The sequence below is a fragment of the Erpetoichthys calabaricus genome, chromosome 3 (genome assembly GCF_900747795.2).
Source record: "Erpetoichthys calabaricus chromosome 3, fErpCal1.3, whole genome shotgun sequence".
Classification (NCBI taxonomy): domain Eukaryota; kingdom Metazoa; phylum Chordata; class Cladistia; order Polypteriformes; family Polypteridae; genus Erpetoichthys; species Erpetoichthys calabaricus.
In genome coordinates, this window is record NC_041396.2 from 165,858,025 (window position 1) to 165,874,621 (window position 16,597).

Sequence of the window (16,597 nt, forward strand, 5' to 3'; positions counted from 1 at the left end):
GGTCCCCAGGTCTCCCAACTGCGAGGCAGCAGCGCTACCCACTGCGCCACCGTGCCGCCCATCAATATTTCCTTTACAGCAAAATGTAAACCAGGAATTCATTCTATGAAAGCAATTTCAAGATGAATGAAGTGGAATGACATTTTCCTTTGTTAAAACGATATTCTTCCTTTTCTCCTTATTTACATCTTTTTAACAGTAACACTCTCCCATCAGTTTTGAGTTCAGCAGTAAATACTTCATGCTAACACAAATGATACTTTGACTAATCCATTTAACCTTCATTCAAAAATAAATCTGAATGAGAAATCAACCCAGACAGTCACATTTGTATTAAGTTTGCTTTGCTTGAACACCCATTAAATGACTTGTCACCATTTTACTTTGTGTGTATGGGATTTCGTCTGGATGTTCTGTTTTTTTCTCCCACATCCCAGAGATATTTAGCATTTGTGAGTAAGTGTTTCTTGTGATGAACTGGCAGTCTATTTGTTATTTGGTCTGGCATCGAGCCTAATGCTACTGGGGTAGATTCCTGATGCCATCACCCTGAACTACATGTGTTTGATACTAAATTGATTAATTTTGTTAACATGCTATTGTCTACAGTGAATAACCTTCAAAGTACTTTGTCATGATCTTCTAATACTGCTAAGTTGTGTACAGTAGACTTGTGCTTTCTACAGGGTAGTCTTTTTAAAAATGTCATTACAAGTCTGAGAATTTCAATTGACTTAATTAAAATGATAAAGAAAAAATTCAAATAGCACAGAAATGCTCATGAGTAATCATTTAATTCTATATTGAAAGAGCATTTCAAATATTATAAAAAATTATAATATACAGGAAATTTATAGGAAAAAATCAAGAAGGGAAAACAGAAGCATATGTATTCTGTGCAAACATTAAAACTCATAACACATATTAAGAACTAATTACACATAATAACAATAGCAGATTCGCTTCACAAATAATAATACATTCATATCTCACACTTGCCATTGACATCAAAGCAGCTGTGAGGAACAAAAACATTTTTAAGAATCAGAAACATGATCACCTATAACATGCTTAAACAGAGAAGAGGTGCCTGCTGTTATTTCAGCAAACTAACAATTCTAATAATTATTATTAAAGCAATTTTTATTAATAGGGTTCTTTCTTTACATATGGTTTCTAAAGTTTATACTTGAAATACTGACTCTTTTAGCTTTATAGACATTCAATAATAAAATGGTTTATGACTCCTGTTTAGGAAGAATGTGTTCATTTAGATTTATGTTTTTCAATAAGTATTGGTTATTTACTAAAAGTAAAGCATCGTTAACCATTTATGCATCAGTTTTTAACCTCCCCTCCTAAAACAATTTATCATGAGCCACAAAAATGTAATAAGGTTCAGGCTTAAAGTAGTATTTTTAAGATCTGGGTTTACTTAGTGCTCTTGTCTTGTCCATTTATTGTCTGCTTGAATTCATTTGGATGCAGTATTTGCACAATGCTTAGCACAGGTCCACGGGCCTGTGTTTGACACTGTCTCTGTGGAGTGCACAGGTTTTCTTTTGTTACTGTAGCTGTATCCCTAAAGTGAAAGACATGTTTTGGGTTAAAAGGTTGACACTAAACTGGCAGGTTATGACTGAATTTGGGTTTATGTATGAGTATATTCTGCGGTTAACTATAATTTGCCTGGAGTGATTTTTTTGTTTAATTTGGAATGGTTTCCTGCCTTGTGTCCAGGGCTATTTTAGTTTACTCCAGCTTATTATTGGACTGTTTTGAATTAAGCAGTTGCTGAAAATGTTTTTAACTGGAATATTCCACATGCCACACGATGAGCAATGGCTTACAGGTGAAATATTGCTTAATAAACTCCTTATTGTTTTTCTATTGATATTGGAAACAGGTCTAAATAATATCATTAGTCTGGCTTCCCTATTTTAACTGAAATTCACTGAAAGCCCAAAATGGAGTGACTTTAAAAGGCAGAAAAAATCACAGCACCAGTCAAGACCCAAGATCACTTCTTAGCAGCAGTTACAATTTATTCACCCGGAGCACATCAGTCTAATAAACTTAGTATGATATTTCATCATCCCTGGTGGCAGAAAGGCATTTAAAATGCAGATTGTTTAGGTGAATATTCTACTTTTATTTTTATATTTCTTCAGATAAATTTAGAAAGATCATAAAACACATTTTCATCTTTTTAACATTCATAATAACTTAATATATGTGTACTGTATTGAATGAAACTATACATAATGTAATTAAATTACTGTATATTGTGAAGGTGCACGTACTAGTTGAGAAATATGATGAATAGTATTTGTGTTTTTTTGTACTATAATTTTACACATAGAACTGTGCAAGAAGTTCAATTAGACTTTCCAAGTCTAATTTTAAGTTAATCAAGCTCTCTTTTATAAGGAAAAGGATCCCACAATATCATAATGGCGTGCTCCTAGTGTGTCATGATTCTTTCTTTTTGTTTTCTACCATCTCAGAAAACTCACAGTCAGACATGTATTTGCAGCCAAGCAGCCGCAGAGTTAATCTATTTTTTTTCTTACTGTGGGCTCCTTGTGTTCCAGATCAGTTAAATTTATTTAAATCAGTATTTGTTAATACATATTGGAATGCACTAAAAACCGTATACAAATTTTGTGAGGATATTCACTTTAAAAATGTTAATTCTCCTAGCTAATTTAAGATGACGTGACCAGTTGATAATGTCTTCCATCAGGCCACTAAAATGAAATCTGAATAGCTCTTTAAATCAAGTATGTTAGCTGCTGTGAGGGAGTCAAAGAAAACCAATCAAATTTCACATGAAATGCAAAACCATTCACAGGAAATAATAGGCTCTTATTCAAATGAATCTTGAACCCTGAACATTTGTAGAATCTTTCCAACACATTTAGTGTATACTGATGACAAAAGTATGGATTAGTAATATAAAGTATCATATCAACTGAAAATATACTTTTTCTTTAAATCTTTACCTTTTAATCCATAGAATTGCTCACTGTGTATTTAAGTAACCATCAAGAACTTCTGTGGTAAATAAAACTGGTAACAGACGATATCTCTGTCTACTTCCACATTCTAAAATGAAATAATCAGTATTTGTATTATTTGAATGACTTGTGGATTTTGGGTTGGAGCATAATATTTTAATCCATGCACTCACTGTATACTTGGTCCAAATCCCAATTTATGTATAGTGGTGAATAATTAACCACATTTGACTCAGTCAAAGGCGTTTTATGCAACCAAACATAGCAATACCCCAGGAAGTTCTCCTTGAAAGGAATCATATGTATTTAATATTTTGATTTTGCCAAATTGTAGAAGATGAAACTATATTCTTTTTTTGCAATTAACTTTTTGAAGAATTTTAAAATCTTTGTTCGGTATAGCAGTTGGCCTGTAGGATGCACATTCTGTAAGTCTTTTATTTTTCTTGGGAAAAAGCATTTTATACCCAGCATAGCATTTTAGAAAGAGGATTTCTTAGTCTAAATTCCATGAACCTAGCTAATGTTAACAGATTAACACGCCTAATCGAGCATATTTTTAAAAAAAAATAAAATTCCTCTCGATAGCCTTAGTGCCTTAGTGATGCAGCCTTAGACTGCAGTTATTTACTTTGCAGACATACAACAGCATGCAGGATCTTGGAAAGCATTAAACATATATCCATCTCTGGAATTCTGTTATTTCTACTTTATTAATAAAGTCTTATTTTAAAGTATCATTTTCATTGCATTCAAATGATTTATTTCTATAGGCTGATCTCTCTGATAGAGTTTCAACCTTTTTCCTAGGTATGTGATGGGCAGTGTTGCCAGATTTCAAAAATCACAGATCGGGACAGCCACCATTAACTTATAACATATTTGATGTTTCATTTAATATGACATAATATATGTACAGTAAATAGAATGCAGATATACAGATACAACCTACTTTATTAGTCAAAGTCTTTTTTCAGTATCATTTAACTTTCAAAATGAATTACACATGAGCATGAGCAGCCCCGATGAGCATGTGAAATGTACGATGACACAAGCACACCACATACACGAACACACACGATTCAAACACTCAGATTCAGCTGACAGTTACAAATTTTATTCATTAAAGGTAGTACGCCAGGCTGTCTGCAGAAATTTAGGGAGCCTTTTTAATTAGATATTCAATATAAAAATGGAATTACGACTACATACAATTTCTGTTCAATTGGGATTATCAAAGGCAATGCGGGACTCTGGATTTGCTGTTGAACTTGGGACACTCCTGTTAAAATGGGGACATCTGGCAACCCTGGTGATGGGGCTAATGTCTTACTAGGCATTTTTCTATATCCATAATATGAATGATGTGAGTTAAGTAATATTATTTTGTTTTTCTTGTAGTCAATAAATATAATACTCTGCATAGACAGTTTGGTGTTTATGAGTGCAAAGACTAGTTTGTATATTGATCATTCATTTTGGAAACAGGGCTGAATAAATCTGTTGTTGTTCTGGTTTATTATATATTTTTTGTGTGAAACATAAGATATCATTTGTCCCATCAGGTTCACATTGAGGGGAACCTAAATGGAAATACATTTAATCCAATTTACATCATTTAACAATAATGGGTTAAGTCAGTATTTTTTTTGTAAATTTGTAGACATTCTTAGTTCCAGAATAGGTGGGGCATTATCAGAAAGATCATCTAAAGCAGGGATTGATACAAAGTTTAGTTGTTCAGCCATTAGATGTTTGTCGATATTGGGGATAAATACAGAATATTATCAATAGATATCTTATTATTCCAATTATTATGGTGTTTATATGTTAGCAACAATTTGTTTAGTTTTCTCACTATTATAACAATGTTGCCATTAGACTTAGAAAATAACCCAGAGGTAATAAAAAATAGCTGCTTTAAGAACCATAATGAGACTCATTGGGTTTCAGTGTCTTTCAATTCAGCTTAATCTTTAATATTTAAATCGGTTTCCTGAGAGTAAGCTATATCTGACTTTGATAAATTAAGGTCTAAAAATAGTGTTTTCAATTCAGACCTTTCATATTGCAATCTATAAAGTTCAATAAATGTTTCTGTTATTTACACTTCAGGTTTCTTAATCTTTAATATAAAGTTACATGTCCATTACTGACTCACTCACTGACTGACATGGATTGACAAGAAATTCTTAGTCATTTCAGGACAAACTAAGGAAAAATAGTTTTCACTAATGGAGCAATAGTATGAAAAAGCAACCTCATCTACAAGTTAATTTATGATAAAAAAACATGTGAGAAAACTGATGATATTTTGCTTTTAACAGTCAAAAAGGGTGATCTTAGGACTAGTCTATAGCGGTTACAGAACAGAGCAAGCAGTTGCTTGTCTGACTGTAAGTCAGCTCAGATCCCGTTTTATCTTAATCTTGATTATGCTTCATACACAAAAATATTTGCCAAAGTATAATTATTAAGACTAAGTTAGTGATTTCAAAAATCAGAATGAGCTGTGTATTCCTCCAATGCATATGCAGCCAACATTTTATATAAAGAATGTCACAGGAAGCTGGGGTCCTTACCCAGCCCGGACGCCTGGAAGGACCGGGAGGTGGCATTTATGTCCTCCGGGCCACGAGGGGGCAACCGCCCTGGATCAGGAGAGGACCACGGGAGAGGAGCAAGGAGGTTCCAACCCGTTGGGACCCGTGGCCACTGCCAGGGGGTGCCTCAAGCCTCATGGAACCCGGGAAACATTTACTTCCGCCACACCTGGGAAGATGGAGGAAGATCCTTCCAGGGACGCTCGGAGTGCTTCCAGGTGCAAGTGCAGCACTTCCATCACACCAGGAAGTGCTGCCAGAAGAACATTATCAAGCACCTGGAGCACATCCGGCTGAGAATAAAAGGGGCCGCCTCCCTACAATCAGGGAGCTTGAGTCGGGAGTGGGAGCAGGACAAAGCTCCCGTGAAGAGAGGAAAGGCGGCCGCGGACATTGAAACAGAAGCCCTGAATAGGGGTGATTCGTGCTGGGAGCACTGTGTGCTGTATGCGGGACTGTGTTATTTGGAGAAAAATAAACGTGTGCTTTTATAAAGATGTGGTCTCTGTCTGGTGGTGTCTGGGCAAGTCTCACAATGGTGCCCAAACAGGGTATTTCTGCCTGTTCCAAGGCGGGGACCCCTATAAATAAATATTTTGTGAGCTGCCCGGCACCTCAGTCTACCTCACACACGCGCCGCATGGAAGCCGCCCGCACACACACCGCGCCCAGAGGCTGCCAGAGGTTCACCTAAGCGCCGTCTCTCACCCGATTGGGGTGAGGAATGCCAGGCGAGGCAGGAGACTGGCAGATTCTCTAGCGTTCGCTGTCACCGTGAAGACCATAGTAGGCACATCCACTGATGCAGCCAGTAGGATGCTAGGAGCTCTGAAAGACGGGATCCAAGAGGTGAGACCCAGGCCCTGCAATAGGCGGCCCACAGGGGTCGGCTGTTCAGGGCTCTGTATCGGTTTTGCAGGAAGGGACTGCCTGGATCTGTGTCGCCGGCTTAAGTGTGCCGATCCTGATAGCGAAACCGGGACAGTGACGCTAGAAGAAAGGGCGGATCCGCCACGTCTTGAGAAGCCGCAGCAGAGGTGCTGCATCGAGTTTCACCGAACCCTCGAGAGAAGGGAGAAGATGGTAGCGGACTGGAAGTCCCTCCACATGACAGGCGAGGGATTGGACGGTGTATGCCGTGCTCCCATCGATGATTGGTTGGCGGCGGGACTGGCGAACATCCATCCTGAGCAGGGGGAGGGCCCAGTGAAACCCGGAAGAAAGCTCCAGAGTGCACAGCCTGTGAGTAGGACCGATCTAAAGGTAAGTCCTTCGCCGGATGATGCTTTGTTTGTGCCTGCAGCTCAAGACGACTCAGAGATTACCCTTCAGTTCGCAAAGTTGTTGTGGCAGGTGGAACACGACCTTCAAGTCTGCATAGACGATCTGAAGGGGAAAGTGACCACGCCACATCAGACATTACGTCAATGGGCAGAGCGGCATGGCGCTGGAATCTTTGGCCGGAGGATCGTATCTGTACGGGTAAGTGAAACCGGTACCGTAAAGAGAAATGGAGAAGCGAGCGAATGTGTCTCGGTATCGTGCAGTTCCGGTGAATGAGTAGCCGCGTCTCCGATAGTGGTGGCAACGAGGAGAGCTGATTGCGTGGAAGGGGTGGAGCCAAGACTACGGCTAATGAGTGCCATGGGTCTTAATGCCCTACTTCCAGAACCAGCATCAGTTTCACTCCACTCCACAGGGGTGCAGACGGCGAGGGGTTTCTTCCTTTCCCGTAGGGAGACCCAAGCCATCAAAACGCCCCAGAGGAAAAGGAAGAATCGGCGGAGGAAAGCTGGCTCTTCCTACAAAGTAAGACATGAGCCCGTGAGCTCACATATCGTGACGGGCCGTCCTTTGCAGTGGCAGGGGGAAGCCCCGAAGTCAGTGGGGATGACAAGAATACGAGCAGTCCCATTAGTCAACCCAAAGAGGGGGGCACGAAAGACATGGAGCGGGTGCTGGCCGAAGGGGAGAGTGTTGGCCCTTTTATGGAATGGAAGACGCCAGACAGTGGCGTCAGGGCAACAACTCCTGTGTCAATTTTATTTCTTGTAGGACCGGACCCTGGACGACAGCGTTTTGAACCCGCTTCATGGGAAACCTACCATCACGGGACTGGCCACTACGCCCGACGGGTCTTCACTGGCAAGAAATAATATAGTTTTTAGGAATTGCATACATTACCAACAATATTCTATTAAAACTATGTATTAAATAAAAATATCCTTTACTAATATTTTCTTTCACAAAAATGAGCATTTAACTTTTTTCAACAACTTAGAACATTCGCAAAATTTTATTTATGATGCATCCTTAAACACAGCATTGTGTTAGCCAAAGAGCTGTACATATAAAAAGTAAAAAGGCTAAGAAAAAGACAACAACATTACAAACCATATGATCATTGGCATAAACACATCAAAAAAAAAAAGCAAAAGTATAAAAAACATGTGTCTACAAAGATTTGAAAGCTAATAAAAAGTTTTTGAGTTTTGAGTCTACATTTAAAAACTGTAATAGAAGGAGTCACTCTGATATTGAGGGCAACTGCTGCAAAGGCATCATCCCCCTTATATTTTAACTGGGATCAAGGCACATGTAATAACAGCTGACATGATGACTATAATGACCTGGGTGTTGAGAGGATACATGTGGAATGGAGGGTCCGCGACTTAGCAGATATTGGTCTGTTTTGAAAGAAATAAACAATGAAATAGCCGGCTCGATCACCGTGGGTATGCATACTCACACAGCTGCATGAAGTTAATGGGGCAGTTGAGATAGAGCACACCTGCACGTGAGGGTGTGGACTGTTTTGATTGCTCCATTGGATTTTCGCGGTTCATGATTGATATACTGTGCCCACAGAGGTATATTGGGAAAAGCCAGTACGAGAGATGGAGAGATCATCTGGAGACAAAAAAGAAAAGATGGAGGAGGAAGGAGAAAGAGCAGAAGGGCAAGAATAGAAGATAGCCTGTTCAAGTGAAAAAGAGAGAGAGAGGAGGCAGACAGAAGGGAGGACTGTCCCTTGGGGAGTGTGAGGTCAACGTTCGGGGCTACTGTAGTGGATCACTCCAGCTGAGTGACTCAGGTAGCTGGAGTAATGCGGTACTTGCTCTCGTTTAAGTCCGGGGTAGGCAGAGGGAGTCAGGGAGGCTTGGTGTGGCACCCTACCAGGACCACAGATGGCTGCCAGGAGCCAAGCCTTGGAGAAATGAGGTTCGGCATGGAGCTCTAGCCGTGGAACAGTATGTGACCCAAACCTAGTGAAGTTGGTTGGCTGAACTATCGGTTGGGCGTCACTTTGGTTGCAAGGTCCCATTTGGGGGTAAGCTGAGGAGACGTCCATTTTAAAGGGGAAGCACTGGGGACTGATTTTAACAGGAAGGTTCCTTCTGTGTTTTAACCTCATTTTTATGGATTATTTGCGGGACTAGTTTTTAACCTCCACATTATTTATTCTTGAAGATTTTGCAGTGCACCATTTATTTGGATCACTGTTAGTTTGTCGTTGTTTTAATAAAAGCGTTGGGCACCTTTTTACACCTACCCCTTGCCGTAAATGTGTGTTCTCATTTGCCTGGCTCATCTCAGTTACATTATCAACAGTAACAGGTTCAAGATGCTCCCCAAAGGTAATAGAGAATGTGGAGCTAAACTGCTTTGTCACAAGGCATAGCAAGTCAACAATATAAGGTGGGGCCAATCCATTAAAAAGTTTAAAAACAAAAAGTAGAAGTTTAAAATGAATCCTAAAAAGAGCTGGGAGTGAGTGAAGGGGAGCTGAAACTGGAGTAATGTTACTCTTTTCTTTATGCCAGTTATGACAAGAATGCTCTCCAGACATTATAAAGGTTTGGGGCAGCCACCCGTATATTATATCCTGGCTGCAAAAGTTCAAAAATAATTAAACAGAGATATTCACAAGACTCAGAGAAAATGGGGAAATAAATATGGGGAAAGCCCATATTTATCTGGGATTATAACCCCACTGGGTGGCTCAGCTCTCTCCTCCGAGAGAACATAGTGAGCCCTTTTTGTTTCCTCCATAGGAACCAGCGCATGTCTGTAAGTCTCCTGTATATTCTTCCTTTGAGGAAATATTAGCCCGGTTTCGTATTTAGGAAGTGGAGTCTGCACCAAGTTACTCCTTACCGCCGGATGAGCTCCCCACCTGGAAACTCGGCCCCAGTACTTTCTCACCTGGTTAATTCTTTGGCCCTGTCCTGGTTTCTTCAGGGAACAAAAATCCTGCCGACTACGCCACTGCGACAAGAAATACTCTCCAGACATTATAAAGGTTTGGGGCAGCCACCTGTATATTATATCCTGGCTACAAAAGTTCGAAAATAATTGAACAGAGTTGTTCACAAGACTGAGTCCAAAACAGAACTGCCAGACTGGAGGTAAGATGGCGTTTTTAAAGGACCGGAGAGGAAGTGACGTCATCGTGGCCAGAACTGGAGCTGACGTCATCCAAGGGGCCAGAACCTGGTGGGATTTCCTGGGAATGGTCTGCAAGGAACTGAGAAAGACAGTCAGTACACCCTGCCGCCCCCTGGTCTGATATGGTATTATTACTACTCAAGCCCTTTAGCTGTCTCCTATTCGCATGTGTGTGACACAGTCAATAATCCTTTCACATCATTCTGTACCAGTTGCAGATATAATAAAGAGGACTGACTGACACCAATATACAAAGAATTACAATAATCTAATGCATGGATCACTTTCTCTACATCAATAAATTACAATACTGGCTTCACATCAGAAGTTATTTTAATCTGGAAAAAGCTACCTTTGACAACCGAGTTTATTTATTTCTTAAATTTGAGGTCCGGTGTCAAAAACGACACCCAGCTTTGTTTCAGTTCTTTTGGCAATTGCTTTAGCCTTTTAGGGAGCCTTGTAGTACTTTAAGGTGAGCCAAACAAGACTGCTTCTGATTTACTTTCATTCACTTGTAGAAACTTATTTGCCAACCACCCTTTAATCTCCCATAAGCAGTCAAAGAAGTTCTTCAAAGAGTAGTCATTGTTCAGTTTCACAGTCAAGTAAAGCTGAATATCATTAGCACAGAAGTGAAAGGAAGTATTTTGTTTTCTAATACTTTGCCCTAAAGGTAGCATATAAAATTAAAAGAAAATGGGCCCTAAAATAAAGTCTGCTGGGATTTCACATGAAACAGCAGCAGATGAGAAGAACTGATTTCCGGTATTGATAGAAAAGACTCAATACTGGAGATAGGAGACAAAGCAGTTCGGTGCTGTACCTCAGATGTCAACCCAATTTTTAAGGCGGTCAAGGAATATATTATGATCTATCATATCAAAGGCAGCAGTTAAGTTCAGTAAAATCAAAATGGCACATTCACCAGAATCAACTGCAAGTAACAAGTTATTGTTAACCTTCAAAACAGCAGACTCAGTAATATGAAAAGCTCTGAACCCTGACTGGAATGATTCTAAAATATCACTATTACAAAGGAAAGAGAGGATCTGAGAAAAAACAGATTTTTTAACTTTAGAACTTTAGAGAGAAATGACAGTTCAGAAATAGGACCGAATTAACTAAAGGAAATCATGTCTAGTCCATGTTTTTTAAGCGTAGGCTGGACTACTGCATTCTTAAATGATGCAGTACCAGGGGGGCAGTACCTGTGGCAAGAAAAGTTAATAATAAGCTGAATAGAAAGGTCAAAAACATAAAAAAATCTATTTAAAAAGATGAATTGGAATTACATCAAGAGTGTGAAATTAGGATTAGGAGTATTAGAATTGTGAAGTTTTCCTCAAACATACTAAAGGCTTCTTGTTATGATACCTGAAAGTCCCAAAGCAACAAAGTCACAAAATATCCCAAAAAATGCAAACTAGATTGGCAAATGCCATCAAACCCCCCTGTTAGCATTACTTAGGGCAATGTAGATAATATGTTTATTATTCAAAATCTCTGAGGAGCACACAGATAAAGAAGGCAATACCTTCAGAAAAGGCAATGCAAAAAGTAAAAAGTCCCAATCACAAATCCAGAGAGTAGTCAATTCAAAATATGGAGCAAACAGAAAAAAAAATCCAGAAATTCAAAAAGCACAAGAAATAATTACAAATCCAAGAACTCACCACTCCTAAGTACATTCAAATGAACTACAAGGAACTCTGGGTTGCTCCCGCCTTTATAGGGCTGAGGGCAGTCTCTTGTGGTGATGGGCAGGTAGCCACTTCTCTCGGGGAACCACCCACAAAACACATGTGCATAAGGAATAAAGTAACTAAAAAACAAAGGTTTTATTAATATAAAAACACACTCAGCAATGAGAAAGAAGACATAAATCAATAATTTGAACACTGCCGGGGAAGGAACCTTGGCTAGAATACATACAGGAGGTTCTAAATTAACTCCGAATAAGAGTGTGAGTTGTGAACTGACTACTCATTGTGAATTTGCTCCTAGATTCTGCACTATGTTGCAAGAATAGGCACCAATCCCATGTAAGTGTATAATTAGATAAGAGGTTTAAAAATGGATGGATGCCATCATAAATATTTTTCTGACAGAATTATTATTTATTCCTTCATTTTCTGAATCCATTCAATTATCAATTTGCAATGAGAAGCAATAGTTTCAAGAAAAAAAACAACCCTGTGGAGATGGGCAGCTTATCACAGTTCACTCATGCAAACATCAACATTTATACTCATTGGGCCAATTGAAATTTGATATTTAACCTAATTTACAAAATATTAGAATGTGAAATGAGTATGGGTAATCCCACACAGATGTGATGTAAATTTACAAATGTTACAGCCAGTGACTGAGCTGGACCTGTCAGAAAGTACTGTTAAACCACCATCCCTACAGCATACAATTAATTAATTTACAGTAATTTAATATGAGAAGATTGATTTCCCAAGCTGCAGTTGGAAAGACCTTAATCCAAATCAGGGTCATGGGGACTGAAGTCTGTTTCAGGAACTTCAGGTGTAAGACACAAAGGAACTAACCTTATGTGAGTGAGTTTTGAAACTGTAATTCTGCATATATATCACTTAGCATTCTACAATGTTTAGAGACATTTACAGAAATGTGGCTGTTGTATTTTCAAGTTCCATACAAGTTGAATTATAAATGAATGTATGTAAAGACATTTACAAATGCCCATATATTTTTCTGCAGCAAATGAAATCACTAAAAACAGCTCATTGTGGAACTGATTGCGAAGAACTTTGATTTCATACTACTTGAACATTAAGTATTTTCTATGTCTGCTAACCATTTATCTGTTTGTGAAGTTAATAACTTAACATTCCTATATTGTCAAATAAGTGTGGAACTGCTGAAATGTAGTTGAAAGTGTGTAAAACAGAAAAGTCAGGCTATTTAAAATTAGATTTTCTTGATATTTATTTGATTTTTGTAATGAAGTAGCATTAGTGGAAAAGGAAAAATAATGATATAGCATTATAAATTATAAATTCAAAATTGTCTATGTAATAATTTTAAAAGTATCTCTGGTGCAATTTTCATCAAATGCTTTGCAGATTAATTCTGAATCCTGTTATCTGTCACTTTGAAACTGTCATTTTAGACTAAGCATCAGCTGTAGTCCATCAATTTATAGTTTGGAAAAAGCATTTTTAAGGCCAAAACATGTCTACGATAAGACTGTTGATGTTCTTTTCACTTTCTATTCATTTAAGAGGACCTGTTAAGTCTGCCAAGGTTTCTGAGGCTTGTAACGTGGATTATATCAATTGGTGTCATTTTATAGTATGAAAGTTTCAGCACTAGGCACTCTCTGGCTGAGTGGTTTGTTATTTTCTTGTCATTAGAAATGTCAGCGTTTTGCATCATGGATTTAAGGATTTTTGCAGTTCTCTTGATTTCTATTGCCTTGGCTTTGTATCTTATTGATTGTGACACATGTCCTGCATATTAACAGTGAGGTAAGAAAGAAGTTTTTCTTCTCTAGCAAAAAGTTCCTCACAACTAAGATTGACTCTCCTTGTTTAAATAAAATAAAGAATTATTTAAAATAACCAGTTTAAAAAAATGGAAATTACTTACTAAGGTTAAATCTGAAATGACAAAAAATCTGTATGAAAATGGTATTTTTTTGTTAGTTATGGCATGATTCATTAACATACTTCTATTAATTTCTCTTAAAAGGTAAGTTTCTACAATCCATGCATTCTTTCTTGACTGATTCACAAACCTGGAAATGTTACAGGTGACCTTACATTGTCAGTGTGGCTCTATGCTAATTATAAAAAAGCTGACACTTTATAATTGCAGATTATATAATAAGTTTGCCAAGGTTAGGAAGCTTTGTGACTTTATAAATTAGAACAAGGATTAATAAACAGTTAAGAGTTCAACAAAGGCAAAAAGACAGCAGTGTCTCAAAACTTATAAACATTACATTTTTACTATCAAATATTACTACTAATAAGTGATTGTTTATTAATATATATCTTTTAACCCAGAATGTTCTCCAATACTCTGATATTGAATAAAGGTCTTTCTGAGAAGAAAGGATGATAGCACTACGGTTTTGCAAGGATACATACTGTATACATCAGACTCTCTTCTTGTTCAAGTGATGCTGAAAGATTATGGCTCGTTTCTGAAATGCTAGCATCTGTGTGTGTGTGTCCATATATATGTATATATATATATATATATATATACAGTGCATCCGGAAAGTATTCACAGCGCATCACTTTTTCCACATTTTTTTATGTTACAGCCTTATTCCAAAATGGATTAAATTCATTTTTTCCTCAGAATTCTACACACAACACTCCATAATGACGACGTGAAAAAGTTTACTTGAGATTTTTCCAAATTTATTAAGAATAAAAAAATTGAGAAAGCATGTGTACATAAGTATTCACAGCCTTTGCCATGAAGCTCAAAACTGAGCTCCGGTGCATCCTGTTTCTCCTGATCATCCTTGAGATGTTTCTGTAGCTTAATTGGAGTCCACCTGTGGTAAATTCAGTTGATTGGACATGATTTGGAAAGGCACACACCTGTCTATATAAGGTCCCACAGTTGACAGTTCATGTCAGAGCACAAACCAAGCATGAAGTCAAAGGAATTGTCTGTAGACCTCCGAGATAGGATTGTCTCGAGGCACAAATCTGGGGAAGGTTACAGAAAAATTTCTGCTGCTTTGAAGGTCCCAATGAGCACAGTGGCCTCCATCATCCGTAAGTGGAAGAAGTTCGAAACCACCAGGACTCTTCCTAGAGCTGGCTGGCCATCTAAACTGAGCGATCGGGGGAGAAGGGCCTTAGTCAGGGAGGTGACCAAGAACCTGATGGTCACTCTGTCAGAGCTCCAGATGTCCTCTGTGGAGAGAGGAGAATCTTCCAGAAGGACAACCATCTCTGCAGCAATCCACCAATCAGGCCTGTATGGTAGAGTGGCCAGACGGAAGCCACTCCTTAGTAAAAGGCACATGGCAGCCCGCCTGGAGTTTGCCAAAAGGCACCTGAAGGACTCTCAGACCATGAGAAAGAAAATTCTCTGGTCTGATGAGACAAAGATTGAACTCTTTGGTGTGAATGCCAGGCGTCACGTTTGGAGGAAACCAGGCACCGCTCATCACCAGGCCAATACCATCCCTTACACTGAAGCATGGTGGTGGCAGCATCATGCAGTGGAGATGTTTTTCAGCGGCAGGGACTGGGAGACTAGTCAGGATAAAGGGAAGGATGACTGCAGCAATGTACAGAGACATCCTGGATGAAAACCTTCTCCAGAGCGCTCTTGACCTCAGACTGGGGCAACGGTTCATCTTTAAGCAGGACAATGACCCTAAGCACACAGCCAAGATATCAAAGGAGTAGCTTCAGGACAACTCTGTGAATGTCCTTGAGTGGTCCAGCCAGAGCCCAGACTTGAATCCAATTGAACATCTCTGGAGAGATCTTAAAATGGCTGTGCACTGATGCTTCCCATCCAACCTGATGGAGCTTGAGAGGTGCTGCAAAGAGGAATGGGCGAAACTGGCCAAGGATAGGTGTGCCAAGCTTGTGGCATCATATTCAAAAAGACTTGAGGCTGTAATTGCTGCCAAAGGTGCATCGACAAAGTATTGAGCAAAGGCTGTGAATACTTATGTACATGTGATTTCTCAGTTTCTTTATTTTTAATAAATTTGCAAAAACCTCAAGTAAACTTTTTTCATGTTGTCATTTTGGGGTGTTGTGTGTAGAATTATGAGGAAAAAAATGAATTTAATCCATTTTGGAATAAGGCTGTAACATAACAAAATGTGGAAAAAGTGATGCGCTGCGAATACTTTCCGGATGCACTGTATATGTCAACAGCAGTACCTCCCCCGGAACATGAGAGGACAGCCCCCCTGGATGGTATCGGGGCCACGGGCTTGGAGCTTGGAAGCTCAACCCTGCTGGGGCCCATGGCCACCGACAGGGGGTTCCTGGACAGATCTGGAGCCTTGATCTGCAGCACTTTCACCACACCCGGAAGTGCTGCCAGAAGAGGATCAGGGAGCTCCTGGAGCACTTCTGGGTGTGATATAAAAGAGGCCTCCTCACTCCATTGAAGGAGCCTGAGTCGGGAGGTGGAGGACAGAGCTTGTGTGAAGGAGTGAACACAGTAATAGTAGTAGCAGAAAAGAAAGAAAAGAGAGAAAGAAGGAAGAAACTGAGCCATAATTGAGGGCAGTGTGTGCTGAAGAAAAATAAAAGAACATATTTTGGCACCTGTGCCTGTGTCTGGGGCTGATTTTCCACTATATAGAGTATATATATATATATATAAATATGGCTGATATATATGGCATATATATATATGTGTGTGTGTGGTGTAGTGGTTAAGGCTTGTGGTTCAAGTCCTACTTCTGACACTATGTGACCATGAGCAAGTAACTTGACTGCCTGTGCTCCAATTGGAAACCCAAAAGAAATGTAACCCAATTTATAATAAATGTTGTAG

General features: G+C 39.1%; 1 protein-coding gene across 2 annotated transcripts in view; it reads left to right on the plus strand.

Moving 5' to 3' along the window:
• The window catches only part of LOC114649383 (interphotoreceptor matrix proteoglycan 1), a 176,159-nt gene that overhangs the window by 23,574 nt on the left and 135,988 nt on the right, over positions 1-16,597 (plus strand). The gene's annotated exons all lie outside the window — the stretch shown is intronic.